We start from the raw sequence: 19065 nt of genomic DNA, 5'->3' as shown, positions 1-19065 counted from the left end.
TATCAATGCTGACTTGTTTGCTCGCACAGCTGTTGTTGTTGGGTGACAGACTCACCATCCAGCAACTGCGCTGCCATTGAGCCAGGCAACGGTGACAGGATGACAAGCAGACAAGCCGCACTCCACAAAGCTGGTAGCGTTATAAAAAAGAATAGATAGCTTGGGAAGCCAAGCTGTGATCCCAAGCTACAGCAAAGAGGAGGGAAGGAGAACACCAATGGAAATGGCCACATGAGCCACAGATGGCACCAGGACAATGCTTTCGACCAGACAAAGACATTTAGAAACCAAAGGAGTGACAGCAAAAGCAATATGCTAATGTGCGTGGGGTGGTGAACTCCGCTGTGAATTCACCACAACACTGGCTGAATGTGGTGAATTCATGAAGGGCCATAATACCAGCACACCGCTTCCCCAGCAGCAAAGGTCTGCTGCAGTCTGTAGACTTCTTTGGGGACAAAGCATATCATGTCAGACTGCCTGAAAGCTGCATGTGTGCGTAGCTCAGGAACCAGGCTGGTCATTTTTGCAGAAAGCAAATAGAGAAATACCATTTTCATTCACTCTACACTTGCAGCATTGGAGAGAAATCTTATTATACTCAATATCCTCTATATAATAAAGTACCACAAAAAATTTGCATTTAAATATATATAGACATATGAATACATAAAAATATATGTTTATATAGTACATTATTATAAATGCAGGACCTGAGATGTAATTTCAGCTCTGCCACTGATCGCTCTTGCAAATTCTATGAAGTCACATCACTTTTCCATACTCTGCTACTAAAATATGGCAGTTGTATGCTGCCGCAACTATCAGTATCTACTAAAGTGTACGTAGCTTCTTTTTTTTACAGAGATCTTCAATTACAGGCAATAGGTACAGGCATAACAAAAGAGAAAAAAACAGAGAAGTCTTTACTTGTAATAAAATCAAAATTTGTGAATAGAAACATTCGTTTTGTTGAGAAACTAAGTAATGGCTAATAGTTTGTAAACACTAGAAAGTGCCAGAAAAGTAGTTCAACATAAAAATCATTAAAAAAAAATTCTGTAAATAAATGCAAGGATCTACATCATCAAGTTTTAGTGTCTTTCTTTTTAAGCAAGGAGAAAAGTAGACCAGCAGACAACGCTACATACGTTCCAAGTATTACGGGAAAACCCTTGACTAGGTAACAACAGCACCCAAATTAAAATTTAAGCTACGAACGGACTAGTAATTTTCACCATGCAAAATGAATCCCTGACTTTGGGCAGACTAATATGTTACAGAATCACAGAATCATAGAATGGCTCGGGTTGAAAGGGACCTCAAGGATCATTGAGTTCCAACCCCCCCACCACAGGCAGGGCCACCAACTTCCAGATCTGGTACTAGACCAGGGTGCCCAGTGCCCCATCCAACCTGGTCTTGAACACTTCCAGGGATGGGGCATCCACAGCCTCTCTGGGCAGCCTGTTCCAGCACCTCACCACTCCCTCTGTAAAGAACTTCCCCCTGACATCCAATCTAAACACTTCCTCCTTCAACTTAAAACCATTCCCCCTTGTCCTATCGCTGTCTACTCTTGTAAAAAGTTGATTCCCCTCCTGTTTACAATCCTCTTTTAAATACTGGAAGGCTGCAATGAGGTCTCCTTGCAGCCTTCTCCAGGCTGAACAAGCCCAGCTCCCTCAGCTTGTCTTCACAGTAGAGGTGTTCCAGCCCTCTGAGCATCTTCGTGGCCCTCTTGTGGACCCTCTCCAACAGCTCCACATCCTTCCTGTATTGGGGTCCCCAGATCTGGATGCAGTACTCCAGATGGGGCCTCATGTGGGCAGAGCAGAGAGGGACAATCATGACTCTGTCCCTACTGGCCACCCCTCTTCTGATGGTTCCCAGGATACCACGTCACATCTCAAGGAAGCTTTCAACAAAATTTTTGCCATTCACCACAATTCGGGTTTTTGTTTGAGAAATGTAACTTTTTACAGTTAATACACTACAAACTGTATTAACAGAATGTAGTGTGGGATGAGACCACACAAGGGAAAAGAGGATGACAAGTGCAAATGTAAGTGAATAAATCATCAACTCTTCCTCATACGGCTTAACACTTAATAACTTTTTTATTTAACAGCATTTAGCCCAGCTTCAGTCAAAAAGGCCGTGTACATACTAGGTCACTGCAAAAAATACCCATGGCTCTCTTGTGTAAGCCTGTGACTAATTTCTTAGGTGTCTAGCTTGTAGGAAAATACCAGTCACAGAGCACTGGCAGCTGAAAAGCTGTCTCCCTCCTCCTCCAAGAGACACTGAGCACAGGCTGAGCAGCCACAGCAACCATGTCAGCACAGCGAGGTCAGGGCAAGGATAAGGCTGGGGTTCCCGCTTCTCAGCAGGGCCATGGCAGCTTTTGGAGGCTGCTACTGCACACCCATGCAATGCTCCCTCCAGGTAGCATGTGCTGGGGCTGCACGAGGAGCAAAGGGCAGGCGGAGGACAGGCAGCCCTTTCTCAAAGGTGTTCATCTTATTGGGAAAGACTCCAAGCATCTCTCAGCATTTAAAATGCATGCTTGTGAGTTTTCAGTATTTAAGGTGTTCATACTACATGAAAGGCTAAAACAGACAAAAGATTAAGAAATACAAAATTTAAGTCACAGCAGCCTTTCATACTGCAGCAAGGTTGAAGGCAAAATTTCACAGCAATAGAAAAGGCGGTACTAAAAGAAAAATAATACTGTTACTAGGAAGCACATAAAGTGGGTGTCCATGTACGTGCAAGCTCACTTTGCACACCAGGGTTCAACACACAGCCAAGAAAGCCGTGGAACATCTTGAAGTCGTTCTTTATCCACATGCAAACAGATGCGGCTCAGCTGCTGCCCAGGTGCAAGTTTACATGAAATTCCCCCTCCTCCACAGCAAGCCAACACAACTTTCCAGCTCCATATGATCAGAAAAATGCACCAAAGCACAAAGGGAGGCAGCACAGACAAACCCTCGCTTGCTTGCCTCGCTTGCATTGCATACCTCAACGAATGTATGCTTTTGCTGAAAACCATCAAATTAAAAAGGTATTAAGCAGTCTGGGATCTCAATTCCTACTGACAAGCTCATCAGAAAACTCAAAACCTCAATTCTGATCCAAGAATTTTCCAAATGTATCTGCGGCTGAGGCAGAACAGGACCCTGCAGCAGTTTACAGTAACTGGTAGTTTAAAAGAAAAACAAACGAACAAACCAGCCGTCCTTTATCTAGTACCACTGTAACTCATTGTTGTGCACAACAGAGGAGAAACCTTGCAACTCAAGAGATGCGTTTCATTATGTAAAAGATAACAGCATACAACAGATCAGACAGTAAGGGCAGGAGAGCACACGGATGGGGGACAGAGCAAACACCTCCACACACACTCCATAAACATAATCACACAGCACGAACTATCCCCACACACAGTATTGCTGCCATTGGAAAACTGTTAGCAAGTGGGTTGGGAGCAAAAATCTGTTAAACAACAGTTTTCCATGACTGCAAAATAGCTGCAAACCCAAACATTCAAGATATCCTCCCTCGAGTTAAGGGTCACTCCCTAAACTGCTCTAAACAAATAATTTTAATACCCAGGTGAGAATTACAGAATCATTAAGATAGAAAAAGACCACTAAGATCATTCAGTCCAACTATCAACCCATCTCCACCATGCCCACCGACCACGTCCCCCAGTGCCGCATCCACATGGCTCTTGAACACCTCCAGGGATGGTGACTCCACCAGCACGCTGGGCAGCTTGTGCCAGTGCATCACCACTCTTTCTGAGAAGAAATGTTTCCTAATGTACAACCTGAACCTCCCCTGGTGCAACATAAGGCCATTCTCTCTCGTCCTATCACTCTTACCTGGGAGAACAGGCCAGCCCCCACCTCACCACAACTTTCCTACTGGTCAGTGTAGAGAGCAATGAGGTCACCCCTGAGCCTCCTCTTCTCCAGACTAAACAATCCCAGTTCCTTCAGCCGCTCCCCATAAGACTTGTGCTCCAGACCCCTCACAGCTCCATTGGCCTTCTCTAGACACGCTGCAGGGCCTCAATCACCTCCCTGCTCCTCCTGACTGCACAACTTCTGATACAAGCCAGGATACCGTTGGCCTTCTTGGCCACCTGGGCACACTCTGGCTCATGTTCAGCCGGCTGTCAGCTAACATCCCCAGGTCCTTTTCCTCCACTTCTTTCCAGCTGCCCTGCCCCAAGCCTGTAGCACTGCATGGGGTTGTTGTGACCAAAGTGCAGGACTTGGAAAAAGCCAGCCATGACAAATAATAAAAAAAAAAGCTAGCCGTGATAATTCAAACCATTTTAATCATCATTCAAACCATTTTAATCATCCTGGAGGATGATTAAAAAAGGTATGAGAGAGGATGTCAAATACAGACTGTGGTTTGATGTATTCCTAGAGAACAACACCCACAGCTGAAGAGAGCAACAGCTCCGCACAGAGCTCCGTGCTCCAGCGTGGCTGGCTGGCCATGCACATGCACACACACACACACACACACAGTGCTGCAAATCAAATCACAGTTCAAAGTCTAGCTTTTGTTGGGAGCATTCACGCTTTTCTGGCATTTATTCGTATGTGACATCATCATGTGGGAAGCCATGTGTCAGAGATAAAGTACACACAAACTGGAATTGGCTTTGCAAATGTTAATTCCAAGAAAAACACTCACCAGATTTGCTCATCATGATAAGCAGGTCATGCTTTTAAAAAGAAAAGGAAAAACTTTATTCCTCCATTCAACTTTTATTTTACTTTTACATTTGTTTACTTTCTGCAAAGCAACTTGATTTCTACTATCTAAAGAGTCTGTGCCAGCTTTTATACAATCAAATGACCACTGAGAAGCTTTCTGCTTAGGCTCAAGATTGCAGCTTCCTCTAAAATGCAGAGATACTAGAAGCTTTTGAAAAGATCGATGAAATTTATACTAGCTTCTCTTTTTACAGATTACATCTATCACTGAGTAGTACTTCACGCCCACTGCATACAAATGCTTTTAGGAAAAGCTACATCCTTAAAAGAAAGTGAATTTTATCTCTTAAATTGTGTTACTACCATAAAAATCTCTACAAGCAATGAAATGATGGAAAGTCTGAAGTCAAGTGCAAATATCTAATTAAAACAGAGCCTGTGTGGTATCCTAGTAACCCAGTTATCCACAGGGACTCTCTTCATTGACATATATTCTTAACTGGACCATGCTGACAAAGGAAATGTATACCCTTGACTGAGCTTTCAGTTGTTCAGGTCAGCAGGCTCATCGCTTGTGCACAGCATCGCCGCTCCCAAATTGCATTATTCAAGAGGAGTAAATGGATGCCTCAACCTACAACACCTAAAATTACTTCAATAGGTTAATTCAGAAGACTGATGTTTCATGAAACATGGTGAAAAGCCAAAAAGATTTTCAACCAGCAGAGTAATATCACTGTGTACTGAACTCAGAGTTACAAACTTGATTGCACCTGGCCCATATCATGAAATACGATTGTACACACTCAATTTTATAGCACTGCATATAATCATAGAATCTTTTGTGCTGGAAGGTATCCTTAAAGGCCTTGTAGTCTAACTCCTCTGCAATGAAGAGGGACACCTACAGCCAGATCAAGGTGCTCAGAGCCCCTCCAACCTGACCTTGAGCATCTCTAGGAATGGGGAATCCACCATATCTCTGGGCAATCTGTTCCAGTGCCTCACCATTCTTACTGTAAAAAACTTTCTCCGTATATCCAACCTAAATCTCCCCTCTTTTAGTTTGAAACCATTTCCCAATGTCCTATCACAGCAGACCCTGATAAAGAGTCTGTCCCCTTCTTTCTTGCAGCCCCCCTTAGATACTGAAAGGATACTTACACATAAGCAAATAACATTGGAAAGCTCTTGTGCACTCAGATATGAAAGCATTTAGTAGCACTCTCAGCATTTGTCATTAGGCAAATCAGGTTACACGAGAGAGAATCCTATCAACTCACCTCAGAGGAAAGGGAAATGATAAAAAGCTGGGAAAGAGCAGAACAGTTACTGAGAAGCCTTTGAGACTAAAGCTAAGTGCTCACCATGATCTATAATCATTGAAAGAAATGGGATGTACAAAAGGGATGGAATCAAAGTTCAAGAAGTAGTCACTTTTTAAGTGCAAGTTTGAAATAAGTTTACCTAAGATTTTTCTTCAGACCCTTCAAGAGTTATTGGGCTTTACCTGACTTGGAAAAAGAGGAATATCCCAGAGAAACCCCTGCAATAAATTGGAAGTTTCACTACTACCGAAGGTCAAACTTCTGCCGTAACTCACAGCTATCAAACTTCCAGAAGTCACTTTCCTGGGAAAATCATTAAAGAAGAGGGAAAAGGTAACAAGTACTATTTCAAATAAAAAAAAAAAACAAACAAAACCACTGCATGCTTTTCTACCCCTTCCTAGCAGACTGTTAGGCTCACGCTTGGGCTGCTCAACACTGCAGATAACCATGTTAGAGATCCTGGAACTGCACTTTTAATTATGATCTCAAATAGCATGTTTCCTTGTGCAAATATCTCAAGACAGAGCAGCTAATGCTGGTCTTTTTTGTCTTTTTCTCCTTAAAAACATTCTCAAAATATGACAAGTAAAGAAATCTCAGCTGTTAACATGTTCGAGAAAGGAATCTTGCCCAAAGCCTTGTCTCCCTAGCTCTTAATGCAATATAACATGCCTAATCACTGCTCCCAGAGCATTCTTCTGGAAACAGGTTATCCAGAGCCACTGCAGTCTGCTTTTTCAGACCTGCAGCCAAGTTCGTGACCGACACAAGTGAGTTCAATTCTGCTGGCTCCAGCAAAGTTGCATCATCTTTTCCCAGCAGTGGAGCAGATGCTCTGAGACCACGAGTTACCAGCCAGAGAGTAACACCCAAGTTATTAAGGTGTGAGTCTTCTACCTCTCAGTATCCTTAGTTGCTCGAGGTGCGCTTGGCACCTGGAAATTAAGAGAATGAAGCTGTGAACACTGACATCCCCAAGTCCCGACTTTCATATCCTGCTGGGTGCCAAGACCATCCTGCAATAAGAACTGGAGTTTCTGCATGGCCCTAGAGACTGTACAGCCTCAGTTAACAAAAGAATGAATAAATAATATGTTAACAAGAGTGGTATGAATGCCTTGGAAAAGGAAGGGATCTGCTGTTCTAAACAATTAATACAGAGACAATCCAGAAAAAGAATTGAAGGGGTGTATTCTTACTAGAAACATGCATAGCAGAACCAGAAAGGTAAAAAAGAATTGTGAAGATCAGAGAAATGCGTGGGAGTGGAAAGCATTACATATCCCTGCTTTACAGAGTCATCTGATCACAGCATTCTTGACAGGAACACTATCACATCAGGAATAAAACAAAGCAACACTTCCTAATTCATTGATTGGGAAATATGCTACAAAGCCAAACATTAAAAAAGAGGAAACAAGGAATTTCCTCATAATTTGTAGTGAAATAGATCCTTTCGCACCTATCCCAAGCAAGACTGCTAGCAAAGAGCAACCAAAACCTGCTTAAGAACAACTGAGAATTAAAGAAACTGCAAAGCCACAGCCTGGCCGCGCTAGTTTTGCAGAAGACATTTTAGTTATAGCTGCCATTTACTAGCAACACGAAACAAAATACCTTCTCTTCCTTGAGGCAAAGAGGACAGACAGTTGGCAAGGCATCATGCAGACACACCTAACGATAGCCAAGTCTGCCACGTTCATGAATAATAATTCTAAGCTCTTCACCTCTGTTGCCATAAAGCATCGCAATCAGATTTTTCAAGATCCGTCGCACACCAATACCACACATTATGTTAGCTTGGCTGCAAACTGTCACATGATTGAATGATGACAGTGTTCAGACAGTCTTCTAGGTCCTTACTAAGACCTCTCCTGGTTCTTCAGCTCATTGGGTCATGTCTCTTTTCTGCCCTCCACAAGCTCTACGGTGTGAAGCTCCTCTATTACTGCCCAGTAAAGCTATGGGCACAGGAGTCAGTATTAGTAAGTATAAATTGCAACACGCACTGATTAAATAGGGATCTATTTGCACTACTCCATCTACTCCACCACTGTTAAAAAGAAACAGCCACCTACTGCATTCTGAACTGAATTTAGGAACTAGGGTTCTGGATTACCATGAATTGCTTTGACTTTCCTCAGGTTGAGTTTCAGGAAAAGGTTCTTCATCAGAGTGAGGGGCATGGAACAGGCTCCCCAGGGCAGCAGTCACAGCTCCCAGCTGCTAGAGTGCAAGGAGTGTTTGGACAATGCTCTCTAATGTATGGTCTGATTTTTGGGTGGTTCTGTATGGAGCCAGGGGTCAAACTTGACGATCGCTTCCAGCTGAGGATATTCAGCAATTTGTACTTGCATTGAAACTGGGACTCTGCAGTGTGAACGAGGCTTATGGCAGCATTCTCTATCAGGTAGCACATCTGGAAGCAAATCCCTTCCCTTTCTGAAATATTCCAAGACGAAGGAGGTATTCCAGTTACCTCTGTAATGAAGGAAAAAGCAAAACTGTGGGTACAGAAGAATTCACTTTTGTTGGGAATCATGACATAAGCCGCAATAATAAAAACACAGAGCAAGCAGCTACATGGAAAGTTGATGCACTTTTAAAATTTGTATCTGCAAATAAATAGATACAATTTTCCAAAATAAAGAACAGAGCCCTTTCCGATCAAGCACACAACTCTATTCTACTTTATTACATGCTTAGTACAATTTAATTACGGGGTTCCTCAGTTATTTTCAAAAAAAGAAAGCTTATGCATATCACAATGTTTCCAAATAACAGAAATGAAATGAAAATGACTGCACATGTTAATAACTACCTTCACTTTTATTCCAAATAACAGGTTAAAATGGCCTACTTCATGGGATAAAGAAATAATCCTGGTATGGTCATTTCCATAGTGCATCAATTATCAAATTTAGTGCTGTAATTGGGTCTATATGGCAAGGTTTTGGTAGCGGGGTAGCAGGGGAGGCCTCTGTGAGCAGAGCCCAGTAGCTGCCCCATGTCAGAGCAGAGCCGGCTCCAGCTGCTCCAAAAGGGGCCTGCTGTCCTATGCAAGAACAGTTGGGAGAGAGGAGTGAGAAAATGTGAGTGAAATAGCCCTGCAGCCACCAAGGTCCCTGCAGAAGGAGGGCAGGAGGTGCTCCAGCAGAAGTTCCCTGCAGCCCATGGAGAGAGGTCCATGGCAGAGCAGATCATCCCCCTGCAGACCATGGGTACCAGGCAGAGCAAATCTCCACAAACAGCCATGGAGGAACCCATGGAGCAGCAGTGGTTGTAGCCCGAAGGAGCCGCAGCCCATGGATACTCTCACAGGGGTTGGAGCTACAGCCCGTGGGGAGCAGCCCATGCTGGGGCAGGAGGGCTGGGCGAGTTGCTGCCCACTGGGACCTGTGCTGGAGCAGCACCTGAAGGGTCAGCCCTGTGGTATGGAGCCTTGATGGAGCACTGCTGGGATTGCTGCAGCCTATGGGAAACCCACACAGGATCAGTTTGTGAAGGACAGCATCCTGTGCAGGGGACACACGTGCAGACGGGGCAGTGACCATGAAGGAGAGGCAGTGATGAAGCAGTATGGGCTGACTGCAGCCCCCGTTGCCTGTTCCCCTGCACCACTTGGGGAGGAGACAGAAAAGGCTAGATAGCCAGGGTGAAGGTATTTTTAGTTTGCTTTCAGTCCTCACAGCTCTAGTCTGTTATCAATAGGCAATGAATCCCATGAACCTCCCCCTGTCTCAACCCATTAGCTGTTTTTCCATCGTATTTTCCTCACCCTGTGCTTTGAGGAAGGGGAGTGAGAGCAGCATGGTGAGGCTGAACTACCTACCCCTGTGAAGCCATCACAACTGCTCAGAAGAATTCTAATTGAAACAGGTTCTAAAGAAGAGGAAACAATATTACACACATACACCTTAGAAACCAAGAAAGTATTACCAACATTAGATAGCCCAAAATAAATTTTATAAATAACTGCCTAAAAAACTGCAATTAAAAAAATAGTTATCTCAAGAGGAAATACTTTTCTACAGAAATGTCCCCAGTAAGAAAGGATGAAGTCTTCTATATACCAAGCTGATCTTCACTGCTTAAGAGGCAGCACTATGCACATGGCCACTTTCTCCCCTCGTGACAGCTCAGCCTTTCCCAAGTGACACAGCTTAAGTGCTCAAGATTGAAAATGGACAGTGTTTCTGGATCAGGTTACAGCACAGATACGTTGCACCACACTGCCATGTACAGCCAACAGTTCTTGAGAAGGGACTTCTACCCTCATTACCTCTGACTGAAATACTCGTACTACTCCACTAATATTCTATCAACTGACCTAATATAGATACTGGCAATAGAAATATATTATCACAGATCTAAGGCACAATCTCTCCACTTCCTGGATAAAGAAAGCACTCACCAAGATGTTCTTCCCCAACTGAATATAAGAAACCATTCTGAAAACACAGAGAAATTCCTATTTTCTTTTTAAAGCGGACCATACGTGGCTTAAAACTGCATAAAGAGATGCTTTTGGCAAAACTGACCTTGACTATCCTACTTTATACCGTACACCGGTATTCACATGTGTGAAGTGCTGTCCTAGCCTGGTAAAGGCTGCACATAGTGCACAAGAAGCAACTGCCTGCACAGAGAGCTAGGTGTCATGGTTTTATCTCATTCATAAAAGAGCATGGTGCAGACAGAACCTGTTAATTAAAATGAAAAGAGAAAACGTGTTGGGAGTATGATAACTTGAGAAGCTTTGCTCTCAAACGCACTACATTTAAACACTTCCATCTGCAACAATCTGAGCTTTATTCAACCACTGGAGCTAGATTTTCCTTTCTGTGCAGTCCTTTTCCCACAGGACCAGCATTATGTGGCACTGAGCACAGCTGAGCTTAGTCCTTCCAGCACAGTCCTGTGCAAAGCACATCAAGTGCCACAAGAAAGTGAGTGCTCCTGACCCAGCCGACTGCACAGGAGTTCTCCAGGAAGATATAAAAACACAAGTCTGCTGTCTCATGCTGTGAGAAACACAAACATGGCAGGTATTTGTGTGTGACTTTGTGTCCTGTTTTGGATACTGTCCTTCAGTAAATATGGCCCAATTACAAAGAACACAAAAGCACCAGAATGGAAAAGACTTTCCCTAATGAAGGGAAGGTACATAATTAAATGTGTTGTTTTTAAGTGCATGTAAAGTTACTGCAAAGAGGAATAATCTCTTTTCCACATCCACACTGGACAGCTCAGCAGTACTAATATTTAAGAGCTTAAAATACTAAATAAAATACTGAAATTAGCCATTGGAATGAGTTTTCCAAATGTCAGGGCTGTTCTATATTGGAAAGGATGGCTCCAGATGGTTCAGGAGTCTCCACCACTGGAGGGCTTTAAGAGCAGTTTAAACAATCACATTAGAAATTATAATTACAGCTGATCCTTTCTTTGAGACTTTGAGACTTCTTTCAGACCTATTTTCTCTGATCCAGGCTGTTCAGACACACTGCAGAGGGAAATCGATGTCGTGTGTTCAGAAAAAAGTTGCTGGGCTAAACCTCCAAGCGCGCAATTTCTCATACGCAACAAAGCTTTTTGAAAGAAAATAACCCTATCATCTGTGCTTATAAATATCCACACTTTCCAGTTACATGAGGAAGGAAATTCTCCAGGATCTGCTAAATTAAAATTGCTAGTGTGAATTGCTACCGTAAGTATGAGGTCACCAAGGAACACTCCAACAAAAACATGAAAAGGAATTTTAAGCAGTGATCATAATTGGTGTGTACACGGAATTTCCTACTCCTAACTTGTAATTAGTTGTCAATGGGTAGTAAAGAAAGTGCACACTACTAAGAGCAATGGAGCAGGATATTCTGAATTCAGCTGGACAGACATACATACTAATAACTTTCCACCACAGGGAACCCGGCAGTAAAAGGGACCAGTGTTTGAAAACAGTATGCATATGGCTTTGACACCAGCTGCGCATCCTCCGTGGTGAATGTGTTATTTACAGAATCTCTAAACAACTACAGAACCCATTACAGAAGCACAGCTTGTTTAGCTATGCTGTCAGGGGCCTTTCTCAAGTAAGGCAAACCCCTAAATCCTCTTTCTTGGCTTCTAGCAATGACCACTCCATCCTTCAAAGGCCACACTGTTCAGTTCTTGGTTACAACTGGAGTAGAAGTCAAACGTTTTGAAAGACTGTGACGAACAGAGCAGTATTTCAATCTGTAAGCAAAACATAACCAACATTCAGCTCCTCAAAACTCTATTCACATCTTCCTACCAGAATGAGAAAGACGGAAGAAATTATAACCACTTTCTTAGTTACAACCACAAACATATTAAAAGTGCTGCAAGTACAAACACCTAAACAACTGCATAGTCAAAGCAGCAGTCCCCACCACAGTCATCATCCCACACTTTATGGAAGGAGTTCGTCCCTTCCTTTCCTACATAGCTCCTTCCCACAATACCTACATCAAGGATAAAACCAAAGTCATGAAAAACTTATTTTGAGCTGCTTTGGACTCCCACAGCTAGCAAAAATGTTTTTTCAGTAACCTAGGTTGAGGCTGTCCTTAGCTGCACTTCAAGATCTAATACTGGGCTTCCAAAACTATATCAATTTTTATCAACTAGTGCTGCCCTGCTAGCTGAGATTAAGAGCAAAGTAGGACAGTTCCTGCTGCTGTGGAATGTTTTAAATTCATATCACTGCTGACAACAGTAGCGTGCGAGAAAGAGGAGAGCATATACTACACACTGGACTAAAAAATTTCCCCTAGCTTATCCTCTGTGATGCTTCCACCTGAAGAAGCTCTGATGAGAAATGTCTAAGGACAGTTACACTTCTGTGCTGTAGGGTCAAGGCTCTGGTGCCTGCAGTAGCACAAGATATTTCATCTGCATTTAGGAAGTCAAGAGGCTGCTCTTTATATGGAGGTAAAACCTAAAGTTCTGTGTACCTTGCCCTTTAAAGTTACTCTAACATGACCATCCTGGGATCTAAAATGTGTTTGCTTCACCTACTGTATGCTGACACCAGATGGGTACAATGGTCAAAACAGGAACTCACGGTGACACTCCTAGTTACAGCAGGTGAAAAATGTGTTACCTGATATTTTGTTGCAGCTTATACAAACCACAAGAGAAACTGGGACTCCAGGCCTTAGGAGGACATCCATGAAATTCACCATTCCATCTCCTCCCTCCCTGAAAATTAACTACCTAGCAACACTTCTATTACAGATGATCTTAGATTTTACATGTTCACACACACACATTCATTTGTTCCTTATTAATTTGAAAAAAGCTAAAAGCACACTGCTATGTAAGCTTTCCAGAGAGGTGAGAGTAACACAGAAATCCCTTCCAGAAGGATTCTCTGTTCTGATTCATCAGATCACTGAACCTTCTAACCTACAAGTTGTTTTACTTATCAGCTTTCCAAATTCATCATAAAAAGGCTGAAACACTAAGTACCAAATTCAGTTAAGAGATGCAAGCAGTAGAGTCCCCATCTAAGAAAAAAAATTAATTTAAAATATATATCCAGATCTAAGATAGATTTCAGTCAGACCACAAACTGCTTGAAGTCAGAAAAAGAAAAAACTACTGGAAAAAAAAAAAGGTACATTAGCACAAGTATTCGCAATACCAGTATACGGTCATCTTCACAGGCAGTTAAGCCACCAAAGCATCCATTATAATCTTCCTGGAGACCATGAAGGTCCAGCATCCTTGTAATTACCACTGTAATCTTCTTACATGCTCAGAAGTCTCAGCTAACACTGAGTTGCAAAAAAATAAGAAAAAAATCACTTTCACACATTTGCAGCACTAACTCACTAACTCTCAAAGCAATAACTGCACTTTATGGTGAAGTTATCCTTCTAAGGGACAGGAGAAAAGTATAAAAATCCAATGCACTACCTGCAGTGGGCAGTTCTAGCTTTAGCCATTTCCATGCCCAGAGGCACACAGTGTGCCTTCCTGTTTGCCAGGCTTCTGAAATTCCACTACACAAAACACCCTAAGATGAAACCAAATGGGAAGTACATCGTGCCACCAAAAGCAGCTAAGGGTCTGAATGAACATTGAACATGCATATGCAATCATATAGATAAAACCCATATACAGACCTGATGCATATGTAGGCTGCTCCAAAAGTAGTGCCTCCTATTTATTTCCATGGAAACTACAACAGGTACAATGAGGACAATAACACTATTAGACAGAGCAGGTTCTCAGCTACAAAACAGTAATATTTTCAACATAGTCACCACCATGTATTTTCACCAGTGATGAACAAGAGCCTGCATGCTGCACTTGTAACAATCTGCACCAGCAGAGGTGACCCACTCTCACCGTCACTGAAAAGTACCATCACTGCCTCCCTGTGCTCATGTCCACACTTTGGTCCCCATCAACATTCAGCAAGGGTCAATGAATGTCAGTGGCTCCCATTTTTTTCTGCATGGAGGAATTCAGTTCCACACCTTTGCTTCATAACGCCCCTCTGCGGCTCTCTGTCTCACAGCAACAAAATGAAATGGGATATTGGTGGGAAGGTTCAACTTCTACTTCAATACCATCAACATCTGACTCTGACATTGTGGGCCAACATAATAAAACAGGAGGTATTACTTTTGGAGCACCCCTTGTACATACACGTGTTTCAACATGCCTGTTCTAGATCAGTTCTTAGAGTTGAACTACACATCCAAGATTTATTTTCCCAGGTTCATAGCTTGAGATTCAATTATTCTGCCAGTAATATTTTCTCCAGACTGTCTTTACACAACAGATTACAATACTGGAAATCACATAATGCTTATGCTCAAACTCTGCTATGATTTCATGGAGACTGAAACCTACATCTCCACCTCTTTTCTCCCTCCAACCCCCATGACTCTAATTCCCCAAATCTCTGGCAGCAACTGAAATGAGTATGAAGATTTTCATTCTCTTGTAAGGATTACAACATCCTGACCAACATTTAAAAATTCTGAGGGACCTTGGGCACAGTAGGTGAAATGATCACCTTATGGAAGACTACCAGAAAGCCTCCCAGAAATTATGATTACACCAGTGTGTAAACAAAATGTGCTGTTCCTGCTGTCAATAGAGGGTAGAAAAGAAAAAAGGGCACTCAGAAAAGCACAATTCTCAGCCTGATCTCTGGCAGACACCACAGCAGTCCCCTTTACAGCTCTGTTTCTACAGCTGCAAGCAGTGCACAGCTCTGCACAGACCATAACCTAAAAATCACTATTTCAAGCTTGATTTCCTAAGTGAGTAAGGAATATGTTATTCCGCCTGTCCTCTCCAGTATTTTCTGAAGGCATTATCCAATTCCAAAAATATTCAGCAGAAACTCAGAAATAATCAGTTTCTCTCATATTTCATACAAATCAGCATATAAATTGAGGAAAATATCAATTAGTCATTTATCTGCCCTTCTCTCCACCTTCTTACTGAGGGAGACTCTGGCAGAGCTCATCGTGTAATGTGCCTTTAGGCAGCAGCTGGCTAGCAAGCACACATCCGCAGCTACAGACATAGCACCACACATGCAGCTTCTTGCCCAGTACAGATATCTTGGACACTGATGTGCTTTTACTGCTCCAGCTGAACAGGAATGGAGGGAGGAGAGGGAAACGGAACACAACTGTCAAGGCACCAGGATCCATAAATTCTGCCCATCATGGTACAGATTTATTTAAGACCAAGATACCCTTCTATCTATTCACCTAGCTCTGCTCTGTGCAGAAAACCAAACACCCACCTAGTCACAACGGCAGTTCTCCAACAGTTGCAGAAAAGAAAGAAGCTAATCACTTTTTAAAATGGATCCTTCTTTTGGATTTCTTTTACACATGAAGCAAGCAGCCAAATACTTTCAGATGCAAAGCTCAACCTGGCAAACAACCTGGCAACAAACAGAATACAGTGACTTTTCTCCTAACAAGAAAAGAGGCAATCTGAAACATGTTTTCCCTATATACTTACCTAACAAGTGAATAATTAAAATAATTAAAACAATTGCATGACAAAAATGATGTCAACAGTCTCAACCTGCCGCACGATTCCAGCTCTGGCTCCTGTTCCCGTTGCTGAAAGCTTTCATACAGACAACTGGCAGCCCTACAGTGGATTCAACATTAGTCACAAGAAACATTTTCATCCTAAGATGTTCTTCTTTGATATTTTCCTCCTCCACTAAAACTTACTTCTGTATTTTAAGGAATACAGGAATGCCCTCTTCTAAATCCTGTCCCCAGCTCTAAGTACTGCAAAATCTGCTTGCTAACAAGCATGGTTTCCTTCTGTTTTTAATAACAGAATGGTGTTGTACAGCTACAGCACTGCTTACACTTCACTCCATCACTTGAAAACCTGTGAATATCTGTTCCCTTTTACACCTTATTGAATATTTTATTTTGTTCATGAAAGTAGTAGCTTGATTAACACAAAACGTAAAATGAGCCTTTTATCTGACATGACAGAAAACAGAATTAACATGCTTAGGTTTTAATATATATAGTTACAAACTAAAGAACTAAAGCAGACTGAACTACAATTATGACTTGGACCAAAGGCTGGAGTTACTTAGCTCAAGGTATGAGTTACTCTCAGCTCTCTGCAGATCTACAGACATCATGAGTCAGATGAACCAACAGCTGGGGACAGAACACATGACTAGTTGGAGCACTGCACTCAGCATCACTCAGGATAAAAGGATGTGCTGTTTTGGGCACCACAGTACAAGAAGGACATAAAAGTATTAGAAAAAGTCCAAAGGAGGACCTCAACTTGTGCCAGGGGAAGATTCAGGTTGGACTTTAGGAAATAGTTCTTCTCCAGGAGAGTAGACAGGTGCTGGAACGGGCTGCCCAGGGAACCGGTGGAGTCCCACACCTTCGAGGTGTTCAAGAATCGTTTAGGTGTTGTACTGAGGGACAGGGATTAGTGGGAAATATTGGTGACGGGGGGCAGTTGGACTGGATGATCTTGGAGGTCTTTTCCAACCCTGATGATTCTATGATCATAGAATTGTTAATTCAGGATACGTAAAAGAGCTCTGTAGCTTTTCACATTCAGAAGTTAGTTCTCTCAACCCCTAAGAATCAAAGATTTTATTTCTATTTCAAAGCCATAAGCTAAAATTCTGCACAACCTATCACGCAGTCTACATCAACACATAAACCAGGCCAGACCAGGCCCAAAGGCAGTGTTTGTCTTCCCTACCTCTGCATCATTCTGGCTTGATAACTTAAACTTTGGTGTACAAATGTTAGACTACAGAACTCAGAGTGTGGGGTGCAGAAGCCGGAAAATGCATGGGCGACTTTCCCCAAAGAAGTTGGTGTGAATGCAGATGATTCAGTTAGGAGATCTATAAAAACAGAATAATCACCACCATTTTATCCATGTCTGCTCGAAGCCAGACCGTCAGCACACTGAGCAGAAAAATTAAACTAACCCCTGAAGAGAATGTCCTACAGCAAGGGAGAAAGGAACATACCAAGCCTCCGGTTTAAAACAATGTTTTAATATAAAACAAGGCAGTACCAGGAAAAGTTATATAAAAGAGCAGTCTGTTACATTATCTAATTGCTCATAAAACTATGATGGTGCAGTACTATGACTAAGCAGGGTAATCATCCTTTCTGTCTTCTGAAAAAAAAAAAAAAGTAGGATTTGGCTGTCAGTGGTTGCATGCCAGCTTTAAGTAAATTTTGACTAGCACTGCATCAAAGAATCCCAGCATAGTGAACCTTCCATCTTTGTCATCCCACCAGTAATTCAATTCTCATACGGAATTAGAAAGGCTAATGAACTAAACAGTTGCATCAAGTTCGTTTCTGAATTCTTCATGCATGCATGTTCTCTATGTTTCTTTCTATTAGTGCAAAGTCATTTCTGTTGGAGTAAGAGAAGGTATAAGAACTTAGAGAAAAGGGGAAAGGCAGTCTTCATCTGTTACATCTTGGTAAAAAGAAAATGAAACTGTGAAAAAAACTTGCAAACTACAGCAAGAAGGACCAGATCAAAACATTTGACAACCTCTAGTTTTCTACTGTTATTGCTTTTCAATTAAAAGCAAATTATTTTGCATTAGTATCAATTCAGGATTTTTTTTATTTTAAATATATGAAGCAAGCTTCCACTTTTTTAGTTTAAATAGTAGCAGAAACTATTTGAAGTGTATTACCTTCAGCTAATACACTAGCACTATGCTTACATTTATATGAGAATAGAAAAAAAATATTAGAATGCTTAAAATACACCTAATCCAGAGCAGCTTAAGAACACATGTGACCAAGAATGAAGCCTCTAATTCTTCCCCAAGACAGAATGAGCAGTTAAGAGAAGAGTGAGCCCCAGTACAAGAGAGAACTCAGAGGAAAAAAAAAGAAAGAAAAAGTCATTTTTACAGTGTCACAGAGCAGCACAAGAAGATGAAATCCCAGGAGAGAACAAATCTGAAGAGATGCTCTATTGTCATTTAATTACATAGCTGACTGGCTGGCTAAACATTAAGTAAAATATTTGCCTTGATATTTGTCCAGTAATTCACAACAGCAAGCAAAGAAATAGGATATAACCTCCTGCTTATTTCCTTACACATCAAGTCTAGAAAACATGCAAGATGAGGTGGAAAGGAAATGTCAAAAAGTATTTATTTAGGTGCCAAGAACAGAAGTAACTGGAGCACTGCAAATACAAAAAATACAAAGTCTGAACCTGCACAACATCCAGGTAACAGTAACCAGGAGAGCACCAGCCTCAGTCTGGCTAAGCCTGCAAAAGCACAGGTCTTCCCACAGCCTTCTCCTCTCCAGACTTAACAAGCCCAGCTCCTTCAACCTGTCTTCACAGGAGCAGTGCTCCAGCCCTCTGACTATCTTTGCAGCCCTTCTCTGCACCCTCTCCAAAAGCTCAATGTATTTCCTGTGTTGGGGGCCCCAGAT

This window comes from Numida meleagris, chromosome 1 (genome assembly GCF_002078875.1).
Source record: "Numida meleagris isolate 19003 breed g44 Domestic line chromosome 1, NumMel1.0, whole genome shotgun sequence".
In the NCBI taxonomy this organism is placed as follows: Eukaryota; Metazoa; Chordata; class Aves; order Galliformes; family Numididae; genus Numida; species Numida meleagris.
The sequence above is the reverse complement of the archived record's forward strand: the minus strand, read 5'-3'. Positions refer to the sequence as shown.